Source organism: Equus asinus, chromosome 18 (assembly GCF_041296235.1).
Source record: "Equus asinus isolate D_3611 breed Donkey chromosome 18, EquAss-T2T_v2, whole genome shotgun sequence".
NCBI classification, from domain to species: domain Eukaryota; kingdom Metazoa; phylum Chordata; class Mammalia; order Perissodactyla; family Equidae; genus Equus; species Equus asinus.
The window spans coordinates 21,458,016-21,484,483 of record NC_091807.1 but is presented as its reverse complement, the minus strand read 5'-3'; the positions used below and the strand labels follow the sequence as shown (position 1 = coordinate 21,484,483).

Here is a 26,468-nt window from a genome sequence, read left to right as displayed (position 1 = left end):
TTCCACTTAGGATCAAAGGGTGTGTGTCTTCCTGATTCCCTTTTGAAATCAAGTCTCTACATTTCAAAGAGAATCTCTGGCAGCCTCAGATTTATTTTTCATTTATCTTTTTAATTTTCACTAAAACAGCCCAAGGAATTCGAAATACAAAATTCTTAATCAATATTCTCCCTTTAAAATTTGTTTAAAATTGATTTCGTTATTTCTTCAACTTTAGATCTACTGGTTCCATTGATATGTTCTCTTCCCATCAGCCTGTGCGATCTCAAACCAGGGGTGGCCAGGAGCCAAAAATACATCAAAGGATAATTTCATTTATCCTTCCCACAGTGCCAACTTCAGCTATTGCACAGCATTGGCTATTAAAAGGACTCATGAGGGACTGCATAAAGGGAAAGCAGAGTAGGCAAAAGTACCATCAAAATACGTACGAGATACGTTGGACTCAAGGGAGCCTAGGCACAATTTTGAGGCTAAAACTGGGTTATATAAACTGAAAAAAAATACATAACATCAATGTATATATTTTTAATAACAATGTAGACAAGCTAGTACAGCGTACTTTGTGGGGAAACTGGATGAATTCTAAATAGCGGGTAATAAATATTACTGTTTGGTATAGTTAATCTTTCTCTTGGTCAAGTTAGGTTTATGGTCCAAGACTGCCCTGGAGACAAAATTGAACAGCCAGAGACAAGATAAAAACTAACTCTATCTTTAAGCATAAGATCATATGTTACATATCATTATTTGAAGACCATGGTGGAATCCAGAAAGATTGTAAAGATTTTCTTTCTAGCTTTTTCATAACAGTTTTGCCACCTGAACACAGGTGTCATGAAAACCACAGCTAAATCTCAAAATTGGAATGAAAAAGATTCATACCAACACCACCATCACTGGACACGTAAATTCTGGCAAGTCTACCACTACTGGCCTACAATGATCTACAAATGTGGTGGGATCAACAAAAGAACCATCAAAAAAATTTGAGAAGGAGGCTACTGAGATGGGAAAGGGCTCCTTCAAAGATGCCTGGGTCTTGGATAAACTGAAGGCTGAGCGTGAATGTGGTATCACCATTGATATCTCCCTGTGGAAATGCAAGACCAGATAACACTATGTGACCTCTGTTGATGCCTCAGGTCACAGAGACTTTATCAAAAACAAGATGATAGTGTATCTCAGGCTGAATGTGCTGTCCAGATTGTTGGTGCTGGTGTCAGTGAATTTGAAGTAGGTATCTCCATGAATGGGAAGACCCATAAGCATGCCCTTCTGGCTTACACACTTGGTGTGAAATAACTAACTATTGGTGATAACAAAACGAATTCCACTGAGCTACCCTATAGCCAGAAGAGATATAAGGAAATTGTTAAGGAAGTCAGCACCTACATTAAGAAAATTAGATACAACTGTAACACAGTAGCATTTGTGCCAATTTATGGTTGGAATGGTGACAACATGCTGGAGCCAAGTGTTAACATGTCTTGATTAAAGGTATGGAAAGTCACCGATAAAGATCGCAATGCAGTGGAACCACGCCACCTGAAGCACTGGATTGCATACAACCACCACCTTATTTAACTGAGAAGCCCTTTTGTCTGCCCCTCCAGAACATCTATGAAATTGTTGGTATTAGGACTGTCCCTGTGGGCTGATGGAGACTGGTGTTCTCAAATGTGGCATGGTGGTGATCTTTGCTCCAGACAATGTTACATAAAGTCTGTTGAAATGAACCAGGAAGTTTTGAGTGAAGCTCTTGCTGGGGACAATGTGGGCTTCAATATCAAGAATGAATCTGTCAAAGATGTTCATCATGACAATGTGACTGGTGACAGCAAAAATGACCCACCCATGGAAGCAGCTAGCTTCATGGCTCAGGTAAATATCCTAAACTGTCCAGGCCAAATTAATCCTGGCTATACACCTTTGTGGGGTTGTCACACAGCTCAAATTGCTTGAAAGTTTGCTGAGCTGAAGAAGATTATCACCCTTCTGGGAAGAAACTGGAAGATCACCCCAAAATCTTGAAATCTGGTGGTGCGTCTGTAGTTAAAATGGTTCTTGGCAAGCCCGTGTGTGTTGAGAGCTTCTCTGATGATTCTTGTCTGGGTCGTTTTGCTCTTTGTGACATGAGATGGACAGTTGTTGAAGGTGTCATCAAAACAGTGGACAAGAAGGCTACTGGAGCTGACAATGTTACCAAGTCTGCTCAGAAAGCTCAGAAGGCTAAATGAGTACTATCCCTAATACCTGTCAACCCCATCTTAATCAGTGGTGGAAGGATCGTCTCAGAACTGTTTGTCTCAGTTGGCCATTTAAGTTTAATAGTAACTTGATAATAATGATAGCAATGCATTGTAAAACTTTCAGAAGGAAAGAAGAATGTTTTGTGGATCATTTGTTTGTGGGTGTGTGGCGGTTTTAAGTTATTAGTTTTTAAAATCAGTACTTTTTTTTATTTCCTGAGGAATATTAGCTCAGAGCTAATATCTGTGCCAATCTTCCTCAGCTTTATTTGTGGGTCACTGCCACAGCATGGCTGAGGAGTGGTAAAGGTCTGTACCTGGGATCGGAACCCTCAAACATGGGCCATGAAGTGGAGTGTGCCATACTTAGCCACTACACTATGGGGCTTGCCCCTAAAATCAGTACTTTTTAATGGAAACAACCAGACTGAAAATCTGTCACCGAATTTTGAGACTCATTGGAACAAAGTTTAGTGAGAAACCTGTATCTTCTTTTGGTTAACACCATAACTTCTTATAGAACTACTTAGGTGAAAGATTTAAGTAAGAGCTGCCCTAATCTATTTCTGATGTGCCATCTGTGGAAACTTCAAAATTTGACAATTATGAGTTAATGTTTTTTCTAGCTGGGAATTTAAGGTTTGTTAACCTTTTCTAAGGGGAGGAATCATCTTTGTTCTTAGTACATGGTGAAAAGTTATAGGACGGGGTATGTTCATTGCAATACTTCACAGGTTAAGACAGACAAGGAAAGAGTAACTTTGTTTATATATAAACTACCTTATAAAAAGGCCAAATTCTGTGATGTTTATGGCCATGTTTTGCATATAAAATTTTGTGTAGTCACATCAATATTGAGTAAATTTATTGGTATAATCTCAAGAAAGAAAATATTTTCTTTCCAAATAGTTGTGAGGATTTGGTATAAATAATTCCTTAAAATCTTTAAAGTTTATTTTATTTAGGTACAAGACACAGAAATTTATAAATATCATAAAATAGATTTAAAATATCACATCCAGAAATACAAACTGTGAACAACTTATTGATAAAACATAAAATTTAAAAAGTTTCTTTATAATATATCAAGATATCATTGACTTAATTAAGAAATATTCATATGTTTTTGTTTGTTTTATTATTTACACAATTGAGAAGGTAGTAAACTGTCCATCTTGGAAGTCACTCAACTATGATACAAAAGTTTAGCAAATCGTATTGATGATATGTGCAAGACTTAATATTTCCATCGTTATTAAATATCCTCTTCTAACTCTATTTTTGGAATTTTTGAACAGAGTTTACAACTGTTTAACGTTATGGATGGAAATGTCTGATTTTAAGAAAATATTTCCTTTCTGAAGGCATTTTTAAATAAGCAAATGCATCTTATTTCACATTTGCAATAATATTCTTATCAATGCAACAGTGTCAGGAATTCTTTAAGAGAAAAGTTTTGCCAATATATTATCTTTTTCTTCCGAAGCGCGAAAGTTTTGGAAAAGCCATCAAAATATTGTCTCCAGGTAAACCATGAAGTTTTATTACCTATTAGCAAAATTATCTAAACAAGTGCCAATCCACAAACTATTTCTTATTGCTCAGTGACAAAAAAAATATTTGTGATGAATTTCAAAGTCTAGGTCTTGATCCTGGAAACCATATATTAAACCCTCTGATAAGTTTCCATTTACTAGATGCGTGGGAAATAATGAAAAGAAAGAATAATCTTAGCAGCTTATCTTTGGACATGATCAATACAAGTCAAATCATTTAGTCCTTGGATTACACACAAAAAATTCCTGTATAATTGCTGATTGAGTCAGTTACCATTTAATTAATAAAGCAAGCCACTCACAATTAGCATGCTATTTAAGATGGCACTTTAAGTCCTTCTTTCTTGCTCTCCCTCCCCTCCTGCTCTGCTTTGTTTGTTTATAGAATTTTAAAGAGGATTGCAGTTTCACTTAATTGTTTCAATGATTCTATAAAGAATTTTGGTTACATTAGAGAAGAGAGTTTAGGCCTTCTGAATTACTATGTAGCCTATCCTATTTACCCCAGATTTAAGTAAGTATTTTAAATTAGTTTAGAATAAATATATCACTGAGGCCAGTCACTGAATACTATTTTTAACTAAACGACATTTCCTAAGTCACAAGAGATTTTGTGCCAAAATCGCCAACCTCCTATTTATTTTCCAAGGACACTTACAAACTCCCCTGAGTACTTCTTATTGTGGAACAGGAGGTGCTGGAGAAATTGCTAATTTATGTTGCCTGAATTTTATGAACTCTGGATATTTTCTCTCAGCGATGGTCTGAAAAACTGAAGCATTATTTCTCACACCTATGAGTTTCTTTTTTCCAGGCACACATTTGGATGAATAGCATGGGCAACTAAACAACTACAGTATTCTCTCAGGTTCAAGTCTAGTTATAACAGTGAGTAGAGATAAGGACATAAATGACACTTTGGCAATATGTACTATGATCCGTGAACTGTGTAAGGGGAAAATAAACCTAATATTTTTATTTATAGATCTATTGCATACAGGAGCACTTACAGAGAGCAGCAAAAGAATTTCATCTCAGAGACCAGCCCATCTCCAAGAAACATAGTGGAAGATTCCGTCATCCCTTCACCTTTTGAAATATTGAAAATTTCCGGGAAGCTTGATTATTTTTAGGAGTGACCAGTTTCAAATTGTGAATGTAAGAATTTAGACCACAGTTAGAATAACATCTAGAGAGCAATTTAGTCCTTTTTTAAGAATCTGAAGGTATTTTTTAGGTTACTATGTCATGATGGCATGGACCTCTCACCTGACTACAAAAGTCTGCATGGAAGGGATGAATCGCTGATGAAGGTTTCATACACAAGTTTAAAAATGTGCTTTCCTGATTCCCATGGCCTGAGCAAGATTTGACCACCTAAATGCTTTAAATTATTTGTGGTCAGCCTATCAAACTCCATTAACAGAAATTATTATGTCTAATGGGGAGACTGTGTTTCAGGGCACAGAGACTCTTACCTCCTATGATTGATTTGACACAGTTTTCAAATGGTACCTTTGGAAATATGAGCTAAATGACTAGCAGAGGTTAAGTTAAAATGCTCTGATGTCTCCTTTTTGAGAGACAAGATATGAGCAGCTTATGGAAGCCTATGGAAATATGGAAGTGAAGTCCAGAAAGTTAGTTTTGAGGACAGATCCCAGAGAGTTCTCAATTCAATGAGAGGGAGTTTAGATATTATTTGCTTGGCTGTGGGAAACCCTTATATATTTTTAAAAAGGAAAGTGACTGACATTAAAGACTTTATCAAAAAAGTTTAAAGAAGCGGAGACATAAAAGATGCAATGATTGGGAGAATACCAGGGACAGAGAGGTTAATTAAGAGTCTATTTCAGTTGTCAAGGCTTTGCCAAAAGTCTGGCTTCCAGAACTCTCATCCCAGATTGAAGAAAAGGTTGAAACTGAGGAGAATAATATTAAAACATATAAACTAACAAAACCTGGACGCTAGAGGGAGTTATAATCTATTCAGAACTGGAAGAAAATATCATATACTGCATCCCCAATTAGACAAGAGAATATCTGGAAAGATCTTGTGAAAATAATAACACACACATCTATTTATATGGATATAATAGTCTCCTTTGGGAGAGTGAAGTATGGAAAAACTTCTATCCCAGGATTAATAGCAGTTCCAGCATTTACCAGAAAATTGACCTTACCCAGACTCCTATTGGAACCATAAAAGCCACTGGTAGTGATAAACTCTGGTGCCCTCTTAGACACAGCCTCCAGCTTCTGCATTAGTTCAGATCACAGTTCTTGTTCACAGCACATCTTCTCACGAACTTGGCCCTCATAAGCCGGAGAGAGAGAGAGAAAGCAAGAGCTAGAGAGAGAAGGAAAGACTTGACCATTTGAAGACCTTACACGGCTGGCACTGAAGATGGAGGAAGTGCCCATGAGCCAAGGCATGTAGGCAGCCTCTAGAAGCTGAAAAAGGAAGCAAATGGATTCCCCCTCCACTAGAGCCCCTTCAAGAAGCACACATTGCACATATTGACTTTAGAACTTCTGACCTCTAAAAGCATGAGATAAAAAATGTATGTTGTTTTAAGACACAAAGTTCTCGGTAATTTGTTACAACAGCAATAAGGAGCTAACACAACCAGGAAGAAAATTCCATGAGTTACACTGTCTCCAGTCTCTCAAATTATTTTCTTGAATGCTCACTAGCAGGATTTCTTTCTCTTATACCTGAAGCAGTGCAGCAATAGCACGGGGGGAGATCCATGAGCATGGCCCAAATTGGGGACGGTGTAAGATGAAAAGAAGGTTTATTTTTGAGGGATACTGTAGAGATTGAATTGACATAATTTGGAAATAAACAGAAAAGAGTAGTAAGGAAAAGAGAAAAGAAAAGGATGAGTCCAGGTCATTGCCTTTAAACTCTTTTGCATGACAAAGCTAGAAATCTCATACTGAGAAAAGTCTATAAACACACAATTTGGCCTACAATTGCTGAGTTCACAGCTGCTTTGGCCAGAAGTCAAATTTGTAGAGGAAATTTACACATCCTGAGGGATGGCTTGGATGATCTGTAAGATTTCTTCCAATTCTACAATTCTACAATAACTATAAAACCTAAGGACTAAGATGTGAATACAGCCAATGATGGATATAAGGAAAGCAGGAAGAGAAGATGATATTTTTGTGGGGCAAGAGGTGAAGGGGGTTCATACGTGGGAAATGAATTTTCTTTTAAACACGATTAATATGAGGTGATGTTAGAGCACTCATGAGGACATACTGACCAGATCATTAAAAACAAACAAGTGGCATTTGGGCAAGTGGTCAGGGTTCTAGATGACACCTATGGGTATTAATCAACAACAATTCGGAAGCAGTTGAGATCTTTGTAGGAAAAGGTACAAAAGGAAAAGCGTAGGCAGAGAGATCAGAATTGTGGAGAAAATGCAGTCCATTTTTATAGGTCTAAGGAAAGCAGACTGAGAAGGGGCTAGAGAATAAGAAGAGAAGTAGGGGGCATCAAAGGAGCCGAATGGAAAGGGGAATTCATGAAAGATTTTGCAAACAGCTAGTGTGGAGTAATTTTACCTTTAGCCTATTAATGTTAGAGAGTCTATGGAGGTTGGACTCCAGAAAGTTAAACAATAGAATCTAATTCTTATGAAGGTAACTTTGACACTGTTGGAGGGTAGACTGAATTTGAAGGGAAATTGAAGTCAAGGAGGTCAGAAAATCATGGAATAATGGAGAAATATTTAACATATGAAAAGCCTAGCAGAAAAACTAACTTGGAAATCAAACTTCTGAGGCTGGCCCCGTGGCACAATGGTTAAGTTCACGCGTTCTGCTTTGGTGGTCCAGGGTTAGCCAGTTCGGATCCCAGGTGTGGACCTTTGCACTGCTTGTCAAGCCATGCTGTGCAGGCATCCCACATATAAAGTAGAGGGAGATGGGCATGGATGTTAGCTCAGGGCTAGTCTTCCTCAGCAAAAAAAGGAGGAGTGGCAGCAGATGTTAGCTCAGGGTTAATCTTTCTCAAAAAAAAAGAATGAAATTTTCTACTTTCTTTTCTTTCAGTGATGAATGATATAGTTTTGAAAAATGTGGTTTTGTTTTTCTTTATTTTTGGTAACTGGTTATAGAATTCAGGAAAATGGGTTGCAATGAAAATCAATGTCACACACAGATGATCAAAGATACTTTACGTGGAAAGAATAAAAAAAATGGAAAAATTAAGGAAACAAAATTTATAGGATTTCTAAGAAACAAAGATTGTCTTTTTGTTTAATTGTTCCTGGTAAGAAAATTAGGAAGAACATTATTCTCCATCTTTGATGGCATGACAGTAAGAAGAATAGATTCTAAAAAGAGTTTTCCTTAATGCTCTATAACTTACGATCTTTTCAGTTACTTTTAAGTGTTTGCCAACTTAACATGCAACTTTGTAGAATATCCTTTATAGCAGAAATGTTGATGCTTAAAATGAATTATTTTGAGCTCTGTTTAGAGTGAAGATTGCATGAAAATTTATGAAAGCACAATATTAAGATATCCAAAAAAGATGAACTGAAAAGTTTGAGAGTATTTGGATGAAGTTTATTGCTTTAAGAGGAAAGGAAAAAATGGTAAAGAAATTGCTAGATATGGATCATTAGATGTTAATACCAAAATGAAGCCATGGATTTATGAAAATATTTGGAAAATGAACCCACCTGGTCATGAGAGGAGTCTGATATACTAATTTTCACTTTATACTTGTTCAAAAAAGAGACACATTTATATAAAGTAATTTATATGGGGAAACTAAGGCTGAATTGTTTAAAGAAATTATGCCAGATGATCAGTGTAGTAAGTGGTAGAATTGGGAAATTGGGGTTGAACCAATGTCTCTGATAGGGCCGGATTGGAGGGACAGGATGAGTCACAGTACTAACAGCAGCAGTGTTGGTGGTGGCAGCTAACAGATAACATCTAGTAGGCGTTCATAATAGTCCAGATATTCTTCTGAGTGCTTTACATGTCTGGACACATTTGTTTATGATGACAGCCATATGAAATAGGTCTCATTCTTATTCTGTTTTGCAGATGAGACATGGGATGTAAAGAAACTAGCTCAAGAACACACCCCAAGGCTACAGCATAGTTAAACCCCAAAGTTGACCAAAAGCAAATTGAATCTTAGGCTAGGTTAATCTTTGGTGGCAAACAACTCAATAAATGTTAATGGCTTAAAAAGCAAAAGTTTATTTCTACCTCACACTGTGTCTATTGCAGGACAGCTGTGGAGGTTTTTGTTGTTTGTTTGTTTTTCCCATCTGCTTTTTTTTTTTCCTTTTATTGTTGGATAACCCCTATCTGAGCCCCTGTCATTGTTAGTCTTCTGGAAAAGAAAAAAAGTGAAAGGGTGTGTTAGCTTTTAAAACATTTCTTCAAAAGTATTTCATGTTACTTTCTCTCATATTTCATTGGCCAAAGTAAGGCATATGTCTAAGCTAGGTATTGATGGATGGGAAATGTAATATTTCCATCTGGAGGGGCTCTAGAATAGAGTATATATAATGATGGATAATGAGTAGTTTGAACTGTATTACACTCTACCACATAGGGCTACCAAAGATGTATATTTCATTGGATTAATTTTAGATGCTCAAAGGAGGTGATCAGTGGATAGTTTGACTTAGTTTCACACCAAAGTGTTAATATTATCATCCCAAGGGTTGCTTCTTGGTTTGTCAACATTAAACAGGTAATCATTCAAGTGAACAAAAATTTGTAAATTGAGAGAACTTCCAATCTGTAGGAATAGTATGAGTACAATGTCTCTATAGACTTGAGACACAGAATTTTGGAATGAGCCATGCAACATACTGAGCAGAGCTACAGAGGAGAATGAATTCAAACAATGTACCAGATCATCTAAAACAGAAGTCTAAGGCTGACCTGCTATGGTGCCAGGGGGTGTGCCATTGGGATCTTTCTCCAATGGAGCTTGCTCTTCAGCCTGCATGAGTACAGCTATCTGACATTGTTAGCACCTTAGGGATCTACCTTAGTTTTCAAGCAAAGATCACACTTCACCTGGGCAGCCCACATCAAGACTAGGTGTGGTGGAAAAACTATGGTTTGGCCATTTTTACTCAATACAGGACTCCTCCAATGGGTAACCTTTGCTCTGGACTTCGTACCTGGACTGTCTTGTACTTTGTCAGATCTGCTTCACAGTCTGAGCTTCTCTCTGCACGATCATCTTCATTCCCCTCCCTTTCAAAGGTTTCTGATCTCCATTGTGGTCTGGTCCCTTTATCTGGCCACTTATGCTTCCTATTTCTTTCAGCTTTCATGGATGTTACTTCTAACTTCTTTTCAACATTTGCTACCTAGAGGAGCCTAGTGACACTTCTGGTGTGAGAGTATCTAGAGAAGGATAGGTAAAGCAGTAAGATAAGGAAACGTAGAAGTGGGAGATGGCTGAAGTTAAACACTGAGATTAACTTATCAGTTTATGAAGACCGCTATATAAGATGGGCATCATGTCCTGACCTGAGTGATCTGAAAGTGACCGCATGGTGAGTTGACTGCAGACTGCTCTGAAAACTGATGGGTACATTAGATGTCATTTATGAATAGTTGGACAAGAGGACAAGAAAGGCCTTGTATATAAAATAATGAGTCTGGACTACGTGTTTGAGAAGACTAGAACCTGGGAAATCATTGGCAAGAGAAAGTGAAGCGTAAGGGGGGTGTTCACAGGAGACCAGGTAACAAAATCCAGATGGCCTGATTTAGTGCAGTGTCAGGAGGAAGGGAGAAATGAGTAGTTTTTATGAGATGTTTGAAAGCCAGAATTGACAACTCTCAGACATTGAATGGAGCAGGGGCCGCAGTAGAGCAAAGGAGAGAGGACAGGATGATTTCTTGATAACACTCTTCACCCACTAAATGGAAATATTTTGTTGAATTCTATAAAAAGAGTCCATATAAATATCCTTACGAAAAATATAAATGTTAAATGTTAGTGTAACAACCATTCTGTTGCTTTCAGAAGTTAAGTCATTTCTTCAAACCCGACTGAGTGACATGTATTTGTGTGGCTTCTGCAATAAATGCTATTGACGTGAATAATGGAGTAACCATCATAAAAACTAAGGATGAATCTGGTTAAAGTTAATTGCTGTAAAGTAAACTGCAAAGAATTCTTGCACTATGAGGAACACTGCATGTTTGTTGGAAGATGCTTACATAAGCTCTCAATGGGATGCAAGCAGCCTCCAAAGTTTGCAGATTGGGCTGGCTCCAAGTTTTCTGGCTTTTCTGGCTGAAAGAGGCAGCTATATAACAAAGGCTGAAGGCATTCGATGGAGGCGAATGTGAGAAAATTCTAGGCGAATGTGAGAAAATTCTTGGGCAGAGCCGATTGCTTTGTGGGAGCGATAAGAAAGGAAAGATGACTTCCTAGAATGATTTCAGTAGAGATTTTTGGCAAAGACAGGAAGGTTGACTGAGCTTTCACTAGATTGTGCAATTGGGTTATTTGTTCTAAAATACTCTTTTAGATCTCCCAATAATTTTCAGTAATATCTAAAAGCATACACACACACACACTCCAAATGTTGAAAGTGTTTGAAATTGTTCCCCCTAACAGTGATAGAATTGAGATCTGCTTCCGTTTTGGCACAGGGTAGAGAACACGAGGAGAAGGGAACCGGTAATACCTGAATTATGGAGGAGGCTTTAAACAGTGTTTGGCTAACATCTTTCCTCAGGGCAAAGCGACTTGTCTTAACCTTAGGCAATGCATTGCCTTTCTTTACTGTCTTTTAAAGAATGCTTTAAAAAAGAGAGCATAATCATGAATCTCAGACAAATATGAAATGAAGTTGTCAATGATTTTAGTTAATTCACGAACTAATAAGGAAATCAGTAGGATGCTACAACTAGTTCAAACAAAATTAAATAGTTCACATATTTGTGTGCAGTGAGGGGATGCTGAAATGAATTTACAAATATAAACAAAAACTGGACTATCCACAAGGCTATAATCAATTGCATTTCACTGGATGCAACTGCTTAGCATTTCTATGGATGAAACCCATTTGTATTATTATCAGTTTTCTACAATTTACAGAGTTGTTAAATAGCTCTAAGACACGAAAAGCACAAATAACCTGGATGAGTGATACAGACAGAACTTCAATTAATCTTCTTTTACAAATGTTTTTGCCCATTTTAAAGTTCTGCTTGCACTTCAAATCTGCAGTAGCAGAAATAAACAAAAGCTCATGGAGTCAGACCTCCAAGGTGACAAGTTATAAGTTATTTGAGTGAAAGGTCTCACCTTCAGGTTTAAACATGATACCCTAAAAATAGGTTTATAACATTTTTTCTTGTGTATTCCTTCTGTGAAAGCAATATAAAATTAATTTATGGCCAATAGCAATTTAATAAATAAATCACAATAAAAATCTAACAGGGAAAGCTGGGAGGAGTAGACATTTGGAAATGATTAACACCTTAAGGGAATAAGAAATAAAAATGTATGGGAAATAATCTGGGCACTTACAGTATTATAGACTTAAAATGGAAATATTAGTTTAAGGTTGTACATGCACTGGTACGATATCACATCATGAAATATGAAGAAATTATTCATTTCAGAGAATTTGAGCATCAAAATCAAATAGTTGAATGAGAGTGAATGCAATATAAAGGGAAGTGAAGATTGTAGGGTTAGAGGGATAGGTTGAGAGATAAATATATAAATGAAAAATTTTAAAATGAATCCCAATGGAGTTTATATTGACGATGGATGAAGAAACAAGAGAGAGAGAGAAAAGGTGGTAAAACAGTGCCTGAGCTGCTCAATTGTCCAGCTATCAATGGAATTTCATACAGAATCCAAGTACTTTCTACTTTCCACAAAACGATCACCAATAATAAGCTATAAAATTCACTTCTATATGGCTAAATTCATTAAGCGCCAAATTTAAAAAAAGAGGAAACTTGGAAAAAACTTCTTCAACATAGCTAAATATGATGTGGGCTCGGCGAGCTAAGGAGTTGAAAGAAAGATTTCTTAGACTCTCAAGATCTGGCAGTAGTGCTCTTTTAATCAGAGAATAGCATGGGGACATGACTCATGGACAGTGAAGGGCCACAGGCATTGGGACAGGATCCATGGGCAGTGAAGAGCTGCAGGCATGGGGACAGGACCTATGGAGAGTGAAGGGCTGCAGGCATGGGGACAGGACCAATGGGCAGCGAAGAGCTGCAATGAGTTGAGGATTAGAGCTAAATTTATAAGGCATGGGTAGGTGACTTATGTTTACTAGACAAAGGAAAGATGATGTAAAAAGTCATTAAATAGTATCAGTGCAGGCAGGATCTGGTTACTGTGTGGTCATATAACTTTAGAAATGAATCAGGTCATATAGATGGGCACCTAGGCCAGGATGCCTTGGGCTTCTCTCCCTGGGGCAGCCTTGATCCACATCACATATAATCTAGCACTTTCTAGATGTCGAACATAGATTATGGCATATGGGACTGGATGATTTCTATTTTTATGAATAATGACTAATTATGTCAATTTCAGAAATTTAAAAAAGAAAATCATTTTAAGTAAAATTTTTTCAATTGATAGGTGTTGTAACTTTGTTAAATAGATCCCAGGGTCTACTGCTACACCCTGAGACCTACTTCTGTGAGGCAAGGTTAACCAAAGACAGCAAAGGAAAGTGAAATAGTGAAGTTTATTACTCACAGAATGTGGAGGAGATACCTGGCACACCTTAAGGGGCCACACAGGGAGGTCAAAACAAGAGTACAGGCAGAGAGCACCACAGGACCTGGGGTACCTGCCTTTATCAGGGCTGCAGGTTGAACGCTTTCAGGTTCCTGGGTGAAGACCGAATTGGCCAATTCCAACCAAAATAGCCAAGTTTTTGAAAGCTTGGTGAGGGAGGTCTTACCCAAGGGACGTACAAGCGGAAGGTCTTGTGAGGTGGGGGCAGACGCTTATCACAGGGTGGCTGGGGAGACGTATCAGGAAATTATATTTACTTGTAATTGCAGGGCTGTTATCTAGGCCACGTGCTCGGGGGAGGGCTAGGGTCACTTCCAGGCTCCCGCTGGCCTCAACCACACAAAATGAATACGAGGCAGCAATATTATGGAGTAGTTTAGCTAAACCCTCAACAACAGGAAATAATCAAATGGAGAATAATTTCCCCAAAACACTCTTTTTCACCTATGATTAGCCATTTTAATTCCAACTGAATTTTAAATAAGATATAATCATATTTAGTATTTAAAATGGTTTTGTCTGCCAAGAATAATGTATTAGTTTGTGAAGTCAACTATAACAAAGTTCCATAAATTACATGGCCTTAACAACAGGAATTTACTGTCTCACAGTTCTGGAGGCTCAAAGTCCAAAGTCACTGTTGGCAGGGCTGGTTCCTTCTGAGGGCTGTGAGCAAGGATCTGCTCGAGGTCTCCGTCCCCAGCTTGTGGATAACAATCTTCTCCTTTCGTCTCTTCACATCATTTTCCCTGTATGTGTGTCTACCTCTGTTTCCAAATTTCCTGTTTTCATAAGGACACCAGGCATGTTGAATCAGGGGTCATTCTAATGGCTTTATTCAAACATGATTACCTCTGTAAAGCGGTAAATAAGGTCACATTCTGAGATCCTGGAGGTTAGGACTCCAATATATCCTTTTTAGGGGGACATAATAAGAAATGAATAATGTCTCCATGTACTAAGTGCCTAGTATTGTTTATATTTAAATCAATGAGTTAAGTAATATTGTGTGGTGCTGGTACAAATTTTTACATATAAATTTTATAATAGGCAAAATTAGGTGTTTGGTGAAATAGGAAATGGTATATTTATATCAATTTTTAAGTCAGTCTTATAATTTTTCATCAGTTAATCAGATGATTCTAAATCTAACCCAAATATTACTTTGGATAAGAGCAGTAATTCTATGGCTAAATATATGTATTATTTTACTTTCTGATTTATTGTAGTCAAATTAATAAAGTTTCCCAGCATGCAAAATATGAACTTTGTACATTTAACTATGAAAACTGTTGACAAAAATAATCCATAACCAATCTATAAATGAAAATTTGGGTGAGTTTATTCTGAGCTGAAATTTTAGGATTATAACCCGGGAGAGTCTTTCCACAAGGAACAGAGCACTCCAAAGAAGTGAGGGTACACAGTGTGGTTATATACCCTCAAAGAGGGTGTTTCACATATGATTGAAATGTCCCTCCCACAATAGTCACAAGATTGCCCTGTCGGCACAGCACTTGATGGACACAGCAGGTAGTGGGTCTGCTGTCTTGGTGGGCGTAGCAGGAGGCAAGTCTATTGTCTCGAGCTGGACCGTCACAGGTGAGCACAGCAATCAGTTTCTAGCCTAAGGAAAGATACTTAATCCTTAAGGAGACGCCAACATTCGGAGGGGGAGGGATGTTGCACCTTTATCTCAAGGGCCTTTTGCTCTTGCCATAGGGAATGTCTAAAGCAGATATACAATGCATGCTCAATGGCCTCGGTCAGGCCCTTTTGGAAAGACAAGGTCAGGCCGAATTAGGTTTACACAAAATGGCTTCCTCATATATTCCAATATATCCTATTACTTGCCATTTTTATTTGTCAAACCCTAGTAAATTAGGATTTGTGTGATGGATTATATTATAGAGAGGATTATATAGTTTTGGTTTCACTGCCCACCAAGTGAGTTTTGTGGTATATTTTCCTTGAAAAAATTAGCATTAGGAACTCTTTAATGAAATTTTTTTTCTGGGAAAAAGTCAAAATTTTTTAAAATTGTTTTCTATTCTGACATATTTTTCTGCCATATATGTAAAGATTATTTATATTGAATACCTACCAGGCACAAAGTATATTTGTTAAAGAAAAAAATCACACCAGACAAAATGAACAAATAGAAATTGATTTCATTCCAATATTATTGCCAGCAACTGGGGAGAGAGGGCAGACCAGGTCCTGGCACTCAGCTCTGCTGAAACAAAGTGCAGGAGAGTTTTCAAGAGCTAGGGGTGGGGAGTAGGGGGGTATATTAGGGTTTCTTTGTTTGCTAATTGGCTTTACCCAAAGAAAAAGTAAACTTTCTCCTATTTTCAGGAGGTAATTTTTACAACTTTGAGTGAAGTTAAGCTTCTATCATCCTACAGACTGGAAGATGGGGGCCCTATCTTCCTTGATGGTTATGTTTCAAAGAGGTGGCTCCCAGATCCTTGAGAAAGACAGTCCTGATTATAAAACTAGCCAAGAAGCTTTGTAAAAGATTCATACCTCAAGGGAGCAGAAAAAGAACTGACATATTTTCTAAAGTAAATACTCTAAGAAAAGGGATGTCAGGGGCCTAGAGACAAGAAGAAGTCTATCTAAAGTTAGTCAAGCAGAGGAGAACATTGAGGCCATCTTGGTCAACTCTAAATATTTCCAGAATGAATCAGCATTGTACAAAGCAGGCTATTAAGAAAAATTGAAGATATAAAGGAAAAAATAAGACACATAGGGTCATGATGTTTAGTGAAACTTAACTTTAAATATTGCTTATATTTTTTATTGCAATTGACATTGGTTAGATTCTTTAAGTTTTGTGAGAAAAATATCATCTTTACTACCATACACCCATTTTTTTGTAGCATATGGATCTACTTTTAATCAACTGTACAATAAATGAGCAGTTACTTATCTCAACCTCAATAGTTAGAAAAGACAACTTAGAAAATTGTTTTTGAAGGATTTGATTACTCATTGTAGGCATATTTATTGACCACTTAAAATGAGCTGGTCACTGTTCTAGACTAACCAGAAAGACAAACTCCTGCCCACAAAGAGCTTACATCTTAAATATAAGGCAGATAGATATAAACAAATTGCAAGTAAATATGCAGCCTGTCTTGGAGTATTATAAGGAAAACCAAATAAAGTAGGGTAAGCGAGATAGAATGTCTGGAGTATATGATGCAGTGGTCATGAATTTAAACTCGGTTGCCACAAAGATTATATTTGAGTAAAAATTTTTAAAAAATGCATCCATGCAAATCTTCAGGGAGAGATGATTTCAGCAAGGGTAAAGGAAGGCCAAAGGCAATGAGGCAGGAGTGTGCTGGTATGTTTGAAGAACAGTGAGTCGGCCAGTGAGGCTGGAACAGAGAGTGGAACTCTTGGAGGTCAGGGATTTAAGTCATGAGATAAGTAACAGAGGAGGGTGTGAGTGGAGGAAGAGTGTGGGGAGATGACTGGATCATAAAGGGCTTTATAGGCTTTTGTAAGGACCTTGGGACTTCCAAAGTGAAGCCATTAAAGGTATTAAACACAGCAGTAACCAGTCTGACTATTTAAAATCATTGCTCTGGATACCGTGCTGAGAATAAATTCCAGAGAAGCAAGAGTGGAGATTAGGAGACAGTTGGAAGGCTATTATTGAAGTAACCCAAGTGATAGGTGGTTGAGTTAGAAAGATTAGAGTGGAGGAGATGAGAAGTCAAGATTCTGGATATATTTTGATTTTAGAACAAATAACATCTGTTTACTGGTAGACCGATGTGCTTTGTGAGAGAAAGAGAAAGGCAATATACTTGCAGAAGATTTTGGCCAAATAGGATAATGGAGTTCCCATTAATTAGACGGGAAGACTGTTGGAAGAGTAAGTTTGGAAAGGAAGATCAAGAGTTTAGTTTTAATTATTAATTATTTTATTCTTGAGCTAATGTTTTAAGGTAGAATGAGGGGAAATTAATGGAAACAACAAAGATAGACGCTCTGCTAAAGGAATTTTTCTGGCAAAGATCAAGGAGAAAGTATGTAATAGCTGGAGGGAGATGTGAGGTTTTGAGAGGCCTTTCAAACTGACTCAGTAGAGAGAGAAAGACATGACGCAGAGGGAGAGGGCTAATGGTTGGAGTACTGTCTAAAAAGAGGGAGGGGGATTGTTTACTTGCAAATAATTTGAAATTTAAAGAAAAATTACATGAATAAGAATAGAATATTACCAAGATTCATCTATTCTTATCATTTAGTCCCATTTGTATATCATTTGTTATTTCTCTCTCTTCTTCATGAAAAGTCTAAGTATTGGCATAAAACTAGGTACAACTATAAGTATAGCTATAAAGAGGCTTTGGGGAGAAAAAGGAAAAAAAATAAAATCTTTAAAAAAAAGATTCCTTAAAAAAAAAAGTTAAATTAAGTCTATGGACCCAGAAAACCCACAAGATGGCAGGAGTGCCACATAGACATAAGTTTCTTGATTGCTCTCCTTATTTTCATCTCCCCATCTGATATAACTTTATATTTAATGATTTGTTAGTTTGAAATATATGTGACTCAAGACACTTAAATGAAGATGATAATATAAATAGCTTAAAAACTTAAGGAAAAGCAAATAGCAAAGAATTACCCCAGAGAATCATAAGAGTAAACTATTCAAAATTAATCCCATTAAAAATATTTTGTGTTTAGATTGAGGAAAATGTGTTTACTGAATAAAACTATGTATCAGGAGGTGAAGAAGCTGTAAGAACAAAACTTTTTAGTGTATAATAAGCAAGATTGTCTAAGAGTTACAATTATAAGGCTTAGGTTTCAAAGACATAATATTAATGAAACTGGCAAACAGCCTTTGATGATTAAGTATCTAGGTACTAAAGTTTCTTCCTTTATGCTATTACTGATTACAGCTTTTAGCTGTTTAACCTACCCATTGTTAACTGTGCTGCTCAGGCAATATGCTATCTGACTCTACTAGGCTCCTATAGATAACATCTCCCTGGAGCCTGGGTCACCATGGTAATGGGTGTGTGAGCTGTTTTTCAGGGATTAGAACTCCTTGTCTGCTTCAGGCTGGTTGAGATCATCAGCTCATCAACTGGGCCAGTGCAGATGTCCTATAGGCGGCCTTTTGATGTCAACAGGCTAAAAACTCCACCCTCAGATCATGCTAATGCCGCCATTTTGTCAACATGGGTCCTATGAAGAGGCAGGAAGTCTGACTACACTTGCACAGATCATCAATAGCCTCACCTCTCCTCCCTTCCAATCACCTCTCTCCACATTTCAGACCACCTTGCCCCCTACCCTATAAATAAGCCTGAGTCCCTATTTTCGGGGAAGTGGATTTGAGGCTCATGCTCTTGCTTCCTCGCATGGCTGCCTTGTGAGTAAACCCTCTCTGCTGCAATCTCATGGTCTCCATGTTTGGCTTTCTGGGCTGTGGGCAAAAATGAACCTGGTTCAGTAACATTAATATATTATATGTGTATATATACATAATATATAGTATATAATATATAGTATATGTGTTTATCATATAATATGTCCCTATGATAATATATTAATATTATGTCTATGAAACTCATGCCTTATGATCATAACTCTTGGAAACCTTGCTTAATTATGTAAAATTCCTAAGCAACACTTGTACCTTTGCTTTCTAAAAGATGAAAACTGTAATGCTAACTTTATTTGCAAAAATTCTACTAGCAGTGGGCTGCAGTTTAATGACACAAGAGCCATTAGATTTAACAGACTTTGTTTGAATCCAGGTTCCACCTCTTACTTGATAAGTCACTTTCTGGTTCTCAGTTTCAGCTATTAAATGGGAATAATTGTACCATTCTCACAGGGGTTATTGTAAATGACATCATAAGTAAATCACTTCACGTTTAATAGTAGGAACAAATTCCTCCTGATATTCAGTTTTTTAATGCTGTTGCCAGTTGTGTTTCCCTGCAGAACAGAAAGCTTTGTTTATTGTTTGGGAATCTATCTCTCGTTTATGTTATAAAATAATGTTCTTTGTAAAGGTTTATTTTTTGGCCTTCTGTGTCTAATTATGCATTTATTATATTAGGTATATGATGATTTATGCCCTATAGTGTTAACCAGTATATTGTAGGGAAAAGAGAATAAAGAATGTGTTTTATCAGCAAGCAAGACGTTCTCTTTATCCTTGGATGCAATTTACTAAAGAGCGGACAGAGTCCCAGCACAGGATGCTTCTCACCATCTTACTCTGTAGACAGTGAAGACACTGACTTGGAAACTCAGCTTTCTAACTTAGCCCAAGTGTGAAATTTGATGAAGTTCTATACAGATTACCTACTAGCGCACCAGGAAGGAATGAGGTTGCCTATATAAAAAAAGCCTGTGTGCTCTGGACAAAGGCCAGGGGCAAAGATGCTACCAGATGCTTGATAACCAAATATAATGGTTTCAGATTCATCTTACATTCGATTTCAGGAAAGAAATGCATCGAAACACATCAAAGAAATGTGAAAAAAAATGATGGGAGTGGTATGGGAATAGAAAATAATTTTAAAAGTGAATATTATAATAAAGATATGAATATCATTGGTACATGAGATTTGTGAGGGACAAAAGTTTAAAAGAGACAGTGTATACATGCTCATAAAATAAATATATTTTATGAAAGTAAAGGAGGATAGAGTGGAAATAGGAAAATAATCAGAGAATATGCTGAAGAAAGAGCTGTCTCATGAGTTAAATGACAGTGATACTAATATATACAATTTAATTATAAGTACCTCTTAAAAGGAACATCTTTGATCTTATGGGTAAGAAATCATATGAGGATTTCAAGCATAGTTTAATTGGTTATTTGTTCAAATGGTTTTAGTAACCCAATAGACAAGAATTTTAAGGCTCTTTAATCCCAATTGATGAATTCAATTTTCCTATACTCAATCATCTTCTAAGTATAGAAATTTATGTAGGATGATAAAGGTACAGACATTCTGAAGAAATGTAAGTTTGCAATAAAGTTGATTTAGTACTTATGAAGAACAGTACTTATTTTTCATCTTCAAAGCCCTTTGAATATCAATAATGGCTTGAAAAAAATCACTTTTGACTTTCCCTTGCTTATTTCCAACTTTGTACAGTTGTGTTTCGGTAGGTGACCTGTATGATTCAAACATATTGGGTTGGGGTGTATCATTTGACAGCACCATATGTAAAGCAAAGAGGACTAAGGCTTAAGGTCCAAGGCCAACCCAGGAGTTAATGAGGAGGTAGAAAAGAGGATACAGAACTGGGGACCCTTTGAGAAAGTCAACAGTTAAAGATCAAGTTTCAAGAGGATTCAGCATATCCAGTCAAGATGTTAAGAATCAATTGTCAGCTACTCTGGAAAATGGTTGAGGCATGGGGCTTCAGATATGTAGATCAGGGAAAGCATAAATTTCAGGTGGAGTCTCAGGTAATTTTAGGTTATTCCAGGAATCACATACAAGTGAGGGCAAACAAAAATGAAGATTCATAAAAAGGAAGAAGGTGAGCCAAAGAGTTGAGATGAACAAGCAAGTCCAAGACCCAGGCAATAGTCTGGGTGCAGGATAGAAATGTTCTTCTGCAAAAATAGGAGCCAAGATTATGAAAGAGGTTTTTCGGATCCCAGGCATCCAAGAGCCCCAGATAGGAGTTAAATCTGGCAAACTAGAAACTCCTAAAGCGGGACAGATTCCCAATAGCAGCTCTGAGATAACTGGTTCATCTATACTTCAGCACAGAGGAAACTTATTTTCTCCTGTACTTATTTGATGAACTATGAGATTTCTTAAATTCTAAGGGGCTATCATTTCCTTGGCTTCAGGAGAGGTGTTGGGCAGCCCAGAGATAACTCAGACCGTCATCTGAACAGACGAACGGGGTCAAGTGGAGGAAGCACTGATGAGGCTTCTTGATGCTATAATCCATGAAGTTCCAGCCCATAGTTTATGATGAGTTTAAGCAAACACATCCCAGACAATAATACATATCTTTACTTGCTTTTCTTAAAAGCCCCAAAACATTTTTAAGTACTTAGCTCATGGCAAATCTTATTACAATCTGTCTTTTCCATTCTGTGTATGCTTCTAACTCCTGGGAAGAAATTTCCAGCTTCCTTACTGATTCATTTCTGCCTCTACCTTCACCTCACCTCATCTACATACCACGCTCTCATGCTCACTCATGACATACAGTCCATGCGACTCCCACCATTTGAATTAGTCTTAGGGAGATGGCTTATCTTCTCTGAGAGCTTTTCTCAAAGATAAAACCTGGGTGGCTTTTGTGCTTTTGCTATTCCCTCATTCTCTCAATTTGATACTACCAAATCCTACTAGCCTAAAAATAGCAGAGCTCTCCTCAGTGGGATGGAAGGCACACAGCAAGCACAGCCAAAGCCGGTTTTCCTAAGCAGAGGGAGAGGAATGATTATAACGCCCCATTTATTTATTGTTGTCTCATATCACCTGTTATCTCATTCCTAACACATCCATTCTTATCTCCACCTTAAAGTTCCTTCTTCTAGTCATATTTTTTTCATTTTGAACAGAAAATATTTTCATTTGGGACATGGACCCATGCAAATCATATTTTCCAAACCACATGAAATCACTTTTTAAACATTACATCCATCACATTAAACACATTTAAATGCATTCAACATTAATAAGTTAAAATGTTTTCTCAGGATAGGCAAGTCTTCAGCATCCTCTTTTCTAAAATAACTGCCTTCTCCCTATTCCCAGCTCCATTCCTTTCACCTCACAGAGGTTTTATTTTTTCAGAGCATTTATTATCTGTAATTAACCTTCTTCCTTTGACTGACTTGCTAGAAATTTAATGTTTCTTTCAAATTGAATGTAATCTCCATTAATGGCAGGTGTATTATCTGATATTCTCTATTGTGCTCCAAACTCCTAATATAGTTCCTGGAACATAAAAGCCTATAAACAAATATTTATGGAATAAATAAGTCAATGTCAGATTAGATATTTCCCATCTTTCTTTGGAATACAAGGGTTTTATAGTAATAATAATACCGAATATTTGTTGAGTACTTACTACATGTTAACCATATTATATGCATTGACTCATTTAATACCACAAAAGTTCTAAAAAGTAGGCGCTATTATTATAATTCCAATTTTATATATACATAATGTGAGATTTAGGGAATCAAGGTATTTGTCCAGAATCATGCAGCTAATAGGTAATATGACTAGCATGTAAGTCCAAATCTTTCAAATTCCAAGTCTGTCTCTATCCCTTGGATATAATTCCTCAATTCATTCTTTTAAGTACCAAGGTAGAAAGACTATATATAACTTTCCGTATTAGTTTCTTAGAGTTACCATAACAAAGCACCACAAATTGAGTAGCTTAAAACAACAGACATTTATCATGTCATAATTCTAGAGGCTAAAAGTTCAAAATCAAGGTGCCGGCAGTGTGATTTCCTTGTGAGGGCTCTGAGGAAAAATCTCTTCCATGCCTCTTTCTTAGCTTCCAATGATGGTCAGAAATCCTTAATGTTCCTCAGCTTGTAGATGCATTCCTCTAATCTCTGCCTCTGTCTTAACATGGCATTCTCCACTTATATCTTCACATAGCTGTCTTATAAAGACACCATGTATATTGAATTAGGGACCCACTTGACTAGAGTATGACTTCATCTTAACTTTATTATATCTGCAAAGACCCTATTTCCAAAATAAGGTCGCATTCACAGGTACTGGGGGTTAGGACCTCAATTTAATTGTTTTGGTGGGGAGGGCACAATTCAACCCATAACGCTTTCCAGAGCTATAAGTTACAGCCATAATACCTTCATCCTTATCACTTCAAAAGACAGCAAGGGCCAACCGTGTGAACCATATCACAGTGACATCTCTAGAACATTGGTTAAGATTGAAAATTGTGCTGCTTTAAATACTGGCTCATTAGAATGAAGGGACATTAAGCCTTGTGCAGGAGTGGAATTCAATTCTGTAGGAATATTGACTTCCTAGAATGGTTCATGCAGAGGTTAGATAACTATTTGTAGGGTATGTGGTGGAAGAGATTCACATGCTGAGTAGTTGGCTATCCTGGACGATCTTGACCTACTTATATTAAGGGTCTTTGATTCTCTGTGCCTTCTAGGTGGTGGTTTCTAGTTGTATTTCTCAGAGCCTTAGATTCCCACCAAGTAACTGCCAGGGTGGAGCTGGCCTTATCTCCAATTTAAGCTGAGTAGCGCCACCCTTACCTGTTGTATATATTAGATTTCTGGGTGAAATTTGCTTTATGGCAGTGTTCCAAAGACAAAATACTTTAGAAAATCCTTAGTCTTGTGAGAATGCCCTGGTGCCCAGTAGGTAACAAAGGTTTTTCTGTCTACATTGTAAGCAGGATTGGATAAATGGCATCAAGAGTGTTTTCGTGTGAAAATTTACCATTTTCTAAAATAAGTAGAAGCTCAAAGCACAGCTATTGTGCTGAATGAGGGATTTTTACTGGAATAGATCAATATAACCTCTGGCACTTGGTAATTGGTTTAGTGAATACGTTCTTACATATCCACATTAGCAAGGAAAAGCAAAGTAGTTTGAATTTACATAGGAATACAGTAGGCCATTTTTCTGCCTTGCTCCAGGCCTATGTTAACCCTCCTGCTCTTTGTCACAATATAGTCCAAAGGGAATTTTAACATCTTGAGAGTCTGTAGGACATCCTAGTGATCAACGCTATTGATGACATCTTGCTAACTGGATGTGGTAAGCAGCAATTTGTACATAGTCTAGATACCTAACAAGACTCATACATGCCAGAGCATAAGAGAGAAAAATGTGTGAGGTTTTAGAGTGCGGTTTAGAGGATTATAGTATTTCAGGGCATGCCAAGGCATTCTCTCTAAGAGAAAGAATAAGTTGTTCCTCTTTTACACTCTATCATTAAGAAATGGCATAGCATTTGGATTTTGACAGTACTCTCCATGCTGCATTTGGTAATATTGTTCTCACCCCTTTATTATGACACAGATGACTACTAGCTTTGAGTCTAGACTATGGCCTAGTGATTAGGCCATACGGCACATAAGATCCAATGAATAAGGATGCTGTATAAAGTCTCTGACAAGTCGTAATAGAAGAGCCAAAGCAGAGATCGTTAGGGCTTTGGAGCAAGGCTATGTCTTTACACTATAAACTATTCACCATTGGGAAAGTGACTGCTGGTGTGCAACTGGGACCTAGTGGAGACTGAATGTCTGGACAGGGCACACCAAGTAGGTGCGAGATCTGAGATTCCCACTGAGTCACACTTCTGAGGGGTAGAGCACACTAGCAATCCACTGTACTATGGATTCATAATTGCACCTGAGAAAATCTAAAAGGTACAAGTAAATTATATACACAGTGGCCAAGACTACAATGGGGTATATATATTTGCACTGATGCCTCTCCATCAGTTCACTTCTTGAAGGGTCCTATGATTAACTGATGGACGCAGAAAAATCTAGGGCCTAGTTCACAGCTAAACATGGCACATGGCATGCCCGACTCAGGGGCGCCCCTAAAAGACATGGTAAAGGGGTTTCCTTTCAGAAGGCAGAGTGGAAGACTACCAGCTAAGATGCCAAGCACATATTTAGTTCTCCTTATTTTGGAATCTCATCATTAAACATCAGTTCAGCGATATGATTGAAAGCTAAGGATACAAGCTTTGTTAAAGATTAGAGATTTGGTGTTGTGGTATTTTGATGGTATTGATCTCAAGGCCAGAGAGTGCCTACAGTTGTTATCTGAGGTAACTGTAAACTCGAGAATTGACAGCCAAAAGGGAAGCAAAGTGCCATTTCATTAGTATTAAGTTTTCAACTTATTAATTTCTTTTTTTTTTTTTGAAGATTAGCTCTGAGCTAACATCTGCTGCCAATCCTCTTCTTTTTTGCTGAGGAAGACTGGCCCAGAGCTCACATCCATGCCCATCTTCCTCCACATTATATGTGGGACGCCTACCACAGCATGGCTTGCCAAGCAGTGCCATGTCCACACCCGGGATCTGAACTGGCAAACCCCGGCTGCTGAAGCAGAACATGCAAACTTAATCACTGCGCCACCGAGTCAGCCCTTATTAATTTCTTTTGACCAAACTTGGATTAGGGAGTTTGTGACTGAAGACCCAACCAATGTTTCTTTCTCCTTACTTATTTATTTACTTTAGGACCCTGCTGTTAGGAGACATGTTGCAATGTTGAGATTTCACATTAGGTTCTGCTGTGCAGTTCACTAGCCGTGGGACTTTGGGTAATTTAAATAACCTTTCTGAGCTCCAGCCTTCCACATCTCTAAAGTGAGCATTAAATTATATCCTATGTCAGTGTTGTCATGAATATTAAATGGTGTATGTGAAATAACCTATAAATAGAAACATACCATTCATCTCTAAGTCATCGTGTTTCTTCTACTTCTGGGGAAAACTTGGGAATCTTCATAGCATGAAGTACGTGTTACAGATTGGGAAAGTCACCTTTTATACACCCATTCTTTTGTCTGCATTATTCATCTTTGTCCCATTTGGAGAGCATGTTGCCATCCAACTGTGCGTGCTTCTACACCTCAATAACAACTCCTCAGAAAATGAACTTCATGTATGCTGCAACATGTGCTGGGAAATAAATGGAATGTGACGAGGAAAATGCTGGTTCTGCCTCACCCCCAGTGAAATCAAGATGAGAAGTGAAGCCTGTAAATGAGGCCAAATGAAGGGTTAACTTGGAAGACAGCCCGTCGTTGGGAACTTCCGTGGGACTGCTAGTAGTCCATACCCTGGAGATTCAAAGATATTGAAGAA

At 37.5% G+C, this 26,468-nt stretch overlaps 1 pseudogene; it reads left to right on the top strand.

The window, feature by feature from the left end:
• Window positions 1-868: 868 nt before the first annotated feature.
• LOC106836528 (elongation factor 1-alpha 1 pseudogene) lies at window positions 869-2,240 on the top strand (annotated as a pseudogene).
• The last annotated feature ends 24,228 nt before the right edge of the window (window positions 2,241-26,468 follow it).